Consider the following 6219-nt stretch of genomic DNA (forward strand, 5'->3'; position numbering starts at 1 on the left):
GTGCAAGGAAGAATTAAAAATTGTCACAAAATGTATCCAGCTCTCGTTTTTGTCTTTTAAATAGAATATCAAGACTTTGGTTTGATGAGTGTTCATTAGATGGAAAGCTCTACTAAGAACATAAAACCAGGTTCCTGAACATTCAGCGTTTTTTTTTTTGTTGTTGTTGTTGTTGTTTTTTAATTAAAGATGTGTTTGTGTTCAGGAGGTGGAGATGATGAAATCAGTGCTCATCAGAAGCCGTCCTCAGAATAATGAAGACAAAATGTTTTCTGTTCTCATCCAGGAAAGTACGAAGCAGCTTTATTTCTCTGAATATGTTTTAATATGCAGCACAGATGATCAGTCCAGCCACCATTTGTTTTTCGTCCTCTGATCACTTAAGGCAATCACATGAGGCTGTGGAACAGATCCAACAGATCCACAGATGATGCCATCGCCCACGTCCTACACACCACTCTCAGCCACGTGGACAAGAAACAGGGTAACTATGTGCGAATGCTGTTTGTTGATTACAGTTCAGCGTTTAACACAATAGTGCCCTGCAGACTGTTCACAAAGCTGAGGGATCTGGGACTTAACAGCCGTCTGTGTGCATGGGTGTTGGACTTCCTCACTGGCAGAACTCAGGTGGTGAGGGTGGGCAGGTGCTTCTCCAACAGCATCACCATCAACACAGGAGCACCTCAGGGATGTGTCCTCTCGCCACTGCTCTACTCCCTCTACACTTCAGACTGTGTGGCCACCCATGGCTCCAACACCATTGTGAAGTTTGCTGACGACACAGTGGTGTTGGGCGCCATCTCCAACAACGATGAGGCGGCCTACATGGATGAAGTGAAGAATCTGGCATCATGGTGCCAGGACAACCACCTCCAGCTGAACGTCGGCAAGACCAAGGAGCTGGTGGTGGACTTCAGAAGGGGTCAGCACAGAGACTACAAGCCCATTATCATCAATGGAGCTCCAGTGGAGAGGGTGCAGTCCTTCAAGTATCTCGGTCTCCACATCTCCTCAGACCTGACATGGGCTGCCCACATTCAGGTCCAGACCAAAAAGGCTAGGCAGCGCCTGTATCACCTACGACAACTGAGGAAGTTCAGGGTCTCTCCAAAGATCCTCAGGATTTTCTATACAGGCGCTGTGGAGAGCATCCTCACACAGAACATGACATCGTGGTTTGGGAACAGCTGTGTGAAGGACCAAAAAGCTCTCCAGAGAGTGATCCGTACAGCAGAACGCTGCTGCAGGATTGCTCTCCCCCTGCTTCAGGACACCTACACCAGGAGATGCCAGACTAGAGCAGCGCAGATACTGAAGGACCCGTCCCATCCAGGCAACAAACTGTTCCAACTTCTGCAATCTGGTAGAAGGTTCCGCATCTTCCGGGCAAGGACAGAGAGACTCAAGAGGAGCTTCTATCCCCAAGCCATCCGTGCCCTAAACACACACACCCGCCCTCTCACATCATCTATAATTGACTGAGACAGGACTCTCTTCCAGACACTCTAAACCAAGGCACAATGTACATTTCAATTCCTTTAATTTTAAATATGTTTATATTGTCTATCCTGTAAAATAGTCAGATGTCTATTCATATTAATGTACAGAATTCACCTGCTTGCTGCTACTACTGCACATTCACCCAGTGTATATACTATATGTATGTATGTATGTATGTATATATATAATGTTCTTCCTCTACACCCCCCCCCCCAATTTTTTTGCACATGTCGAGGAGCGTGTCAGGCTACATTTCACTGTGTGTTATACTTGTATAACTATGCATGTGACAAATAAAGAACCTTGAACCTTGAACTCATTATTACTGAGTCTCATTGGGACCACCAAATTATTTATTCAGCCAGTCTTACTCGGGTCCCTTTTCCAGAGACCTGAGAAAATCAAACATTCATAATCAAGCAAGCACACGCCCAGTACACAGACAAATGAACAAAAGTCAGATAAAGAATAACACAACATAAAACCACCAGTCTTTTGACTAAAACTGCACTTAGGTTTCTTTACCCCTCTGTGAATCCCAGCATTATCACAGCGGAGAGGTTCCTGCATTCCAGGAGCTATGTTGTCCAGGGCAATTTGCCCCTGGTAGGCCCTAGCCAGGATAATGGACCAGTGAGTGGCTATGGCTCAAGAGCGGGGCACCTACTAATCGGAAGGTTAGTGGTTCGATCCCTGTCTGCTCAAGTCTATGTGCCACATATCCTTGGGCAAGATACCAACCACCAATGCATCCACTGAATGTGTTTGTGTGTGATAGAAAGCACTTGCGTGCAAATTGTGTAAAATGCTTCAAGTGCTCAGAGTAGAAAAGCGCCATATAAGAATCAATCGCTGTGAAGGAAAACCTGAAGGACTCGGATAAAATAGGAAGCAGGAACTACAAAGAGACACAAGGACAGATGCATGTAAACGATGAATAAAAATCAATGGAACTACAGGAATCTGCTTCCACACATTTGTCATCAATAGCTACCAAGTCTTCCTCTGTGGGTGAAAAACAGTTTATTAAAGCCAGATCTGCTATAAACTTCTGCTTAATGTTGTCTCTTCTTATCTTACTCTACAGTGCTCACTTCAATCATCGTGGGGCAGACCACAAAGAAAACTCATCTGTGAAGCTACACAGCAGTGTCTTTAATTATTAATCTTTTCTTTTAATCATTGCCAGAAAACCTGAGCATGCTCACAGGTCTGTATACAGATGTGTGGCTGGTAAGGCTGAGACCACCAGGACTCCCTCTGCTTCCTGTTACAACAAGCAGAAATGGAGTAAGACAATGCAACTTTCAAACCACATGTAAAATCATACAAAATACCAGAAAAAAAAATTCTAGGTGACATGCCAAAAATATATTTGGGCTATTTTAGAAGAAAATCATATAATTCTTACAATTATATTCAAAATTTGTGAGTGATTTTTCCCTAATCAGCATTTATAATAGACAAAAAAGCAGTTATTGTTTCATGTAATTGGTAAAAACTGAATGACATTTTTCACTTTCCAGACAAGCAACAGACGTGACATGACCAGGAAAATGAATTGTACATAAAAGATGGGTGACGTGTCCAAATCTGAAAAGGAAGCCAACATGGAAGTTCAATAAACTGCATTCTCTCTAATGGCCATCAGAGGGGAAATCTGCTGGTTCAAAAACACATCTGCTTTTATTGAAGCACACTGAAACACTTATCACTTCATTTGTGACCTCAGTAAACACTTTCCTGGTGCGTAAATGGTCTAAATTACTGGTTTTAATTCTCAATCGATACATTCAGTAAATGTGCTTTCTCAGTCGGATCCATCTCTTAATTGACTAGTGTTCAATTGTACTTAAAGACACTTTAGGGAGTCAGATGTTTAATATGTCTTGCCTTAACCCTATTCGTTCATCTAAACTAGCATCATAGTTATTATTACTAGCTAGCCTTACCAATCGCTGATCGGCTCCATTCACTTATCTACATATGTTGTGTTCAAATACTAAGTCTAAAAAAAGAGCAAAAATCAAAATTAGGAGCTTCAAAACCAGTGAAAGAGGAAATCACTAAGCACCTTACTTTTATCACTTCTTCCATGACCATCATGGAAAAGGGCACATATGAGCACAGATGGAGATTGATACGAATCTTAAGAATTTAAGGTTTCCAATTCCATGATCAGGATAAGTTATCGATTCTCATTTGGGTTCTCATTGGCTCCGCTTTGAGAGTCAGACTGCAGCAACGCCCAGTGACCAGGACTACACCAAGGAGAAAGTCAGCTAACAGCAGGCTCATAATAAGTCTGCTTGACCACACACTGAAATTACACTTTTATTTTGGTATAGAGACATTCAAAAAAGATATAGTGCTATTAAGTTTCCAAGAACTTTTTGTTTGTTTGTTTGTTGTAAATAAGCTGATTCCTCAATTCAAAGACCACCTTCCTGGTGCTTCCCTGAATGTGGGTATCATGTCAGTTTCTTTCCCTGCAATCAGCCTCAACATCAGCTCTTCTTAATCTGTCTGCTGCCACCTGTTGATCAAAATTAAACATTACAGGTTCCTCTTCTTTCAGCTTCTCCCTTTGGGGCAGGGGTGGGCAACTCCAGGCCACGAGGGCCAGTGTCCAGCAGGTCATAGATCAACACACCTGAATCAAATGAAGTGCCACCAGGCCTCTGGACAACTTCAGGACATGTTGAGGAGGTAATTTAGCCATTTAAATCAGCTGTGTTGACTCAAGGACACATCTAAAGCCTGCAGGACACCGGCCCTCGAGGCCTGGAGTTGGACACGCCTGCTTTAGGGGTTGCAAAGGTGGAACCATCTCACCCTATCCCTAGCATTCTCCTCTGTCACACAACCCTCTGTCTTCCTGCATTACAGTCACGACTCTCCTACACCTTGTTTCCTCCTGTCTGGCAGTTCCGTGTTCAAAATCTTTTGTCCAATTAAACCTTATCACAACTAACTTTATCTCTAAACCTGAGCTTTCATTTCTAATCTCGTCCATCCTGGTTACATCTAATCAAAAGCTTCATCTCTTCAGGTCAGTGTTCTTTTTGTCTGTGCCAGTCTCCAACCCATATATTATAACAGGTCTCATTAACAGCTTGTAAATCTTCTCTTTCAGTTTTGCTGCTATCCTTCTCTCATAAATCAGCTCTGACAGTCGGACAGAAAATGTTCTTGTGTTGCTTTGAGTGGTAATTCCAGACATTTAAACTCGTCGACCTTCACTTTAACAGCTTCACTCTTACACCTGTCGTCCTCTCATTCACACACACATGCATTCTGTCTTGCTTCTACTGACTTTCGTTCTTCTTCTCTCCAGGCTCACTTCCGCCTGCTCCCTACTCCGAGTACAGATCACAATGCCATCTGCAAACATCATACTCCATGGAGACTCCTGCCTGACCTCATCTGTCGGCCTGTCCATCACCATCCACCTTAATCAGAATAACCTGCTGCACTCCAGCTTGATCTCTCTGCCTAGCTAATAGGTACAAGCCCTTTGGTCCTTCCTTAGTCTTCAGACTCACTATAAGCCATGCAGTGGCGTGTGGCGACTTTTACAGAAAGCCACATACACACAAAGACATCTTCCTCCACTATTTAGCAATTGTATTATAGCATCAACTTCCACCCACAGGGGGAAATTATGCAATAAACAATTAAAATAATAATAATAATTCAGTTGTCTTCAGGATCTTGCTCAATTTTTATGATTTTTAGAAACATTACTGGTGGAAGTGATGATTTATTAGTAGCTAAGAAAAGCTGGATAACATTATCTGAGCTTTATTTAACATGACTTCCTGTATCGAGTTGACAGGTTGAAGAATAATCCACTTTGCTTAAGTTGTATTTTCCAGTTAAAGTCCAACTGTAATTATTTTAATTGTATAAATATACTTATTAGTGTTGACTAATACTTTCAGGGGTGTGACAAATAACAACCTTTACAACAGACTCTGTTTTTACAGTTTTGAGGTTCTAAAAAAAATATTTGTAGGAAGTCAAATTGTTATATTACATTTCAGCAGCAATAAGACATCAAAAAATGCCTGGAACACAGCACACATTAGGTCTGTGTCTATTGCAGAGATTTTTACATGTTAAGAATTTGACTCACTGGCCACTTTATTAGATACATGTGTTCAACTAATGAACCCAAATATCCAATCAGTGAATTACACGGCAGTTAAGCAGGTCATCTGGTTTGCACTGAGTAAGTTCAAGCATCAGGATGAAGAAGAAAGGGGATTTAACGCACTTTTTTGACATTTAATGGTTTTTGTTGCCAGACAACTGAGCATTTCAGAAACTGCTGTTCTGCTGGGATTTTCCCCCCACAGTAGGGTTTATAGAGATGGGTCCAAAAAAGAGAAAATAGTGTATTCATAGATGCAGAACACCTCTGAATACACATCACGTCAAACCTTGTAGGAGCTGAGAACCACACCATGTGCCTCTTCTGTCAGCTAAGAACAGGAAACTCACACAGGCTCACCAAAACTAGACACAAGAAGAGTAGAAAAAATTTGGTTGGTCTAATGAGCCTTGATTTCTGGATGGCAGGTCAGAATTTGGTGTAAACAACATGAAATCATGAAGCCATCCTGTCTTGTGTTGGTGTGGTGTGGGGGATATTTTCTTCGCATAATTTGGGCTCTTTAGTACCAACGAAGCATTGTTTAAATAACTACTCGA

The sequence above is a fragment of the Aulonocara stuartgranti genome, assembly GCF_965226115.1.
Source record: "Aulonocara stuartgranti genome assembly, chromosome: 7".
Classification (NCBI taxonomy): Eukaryota; Metazoa; Chordata; class Actinopteri; order Cichliformes; family Cichlidae; genus Aulonocara; species Aulonocara stuartgranti.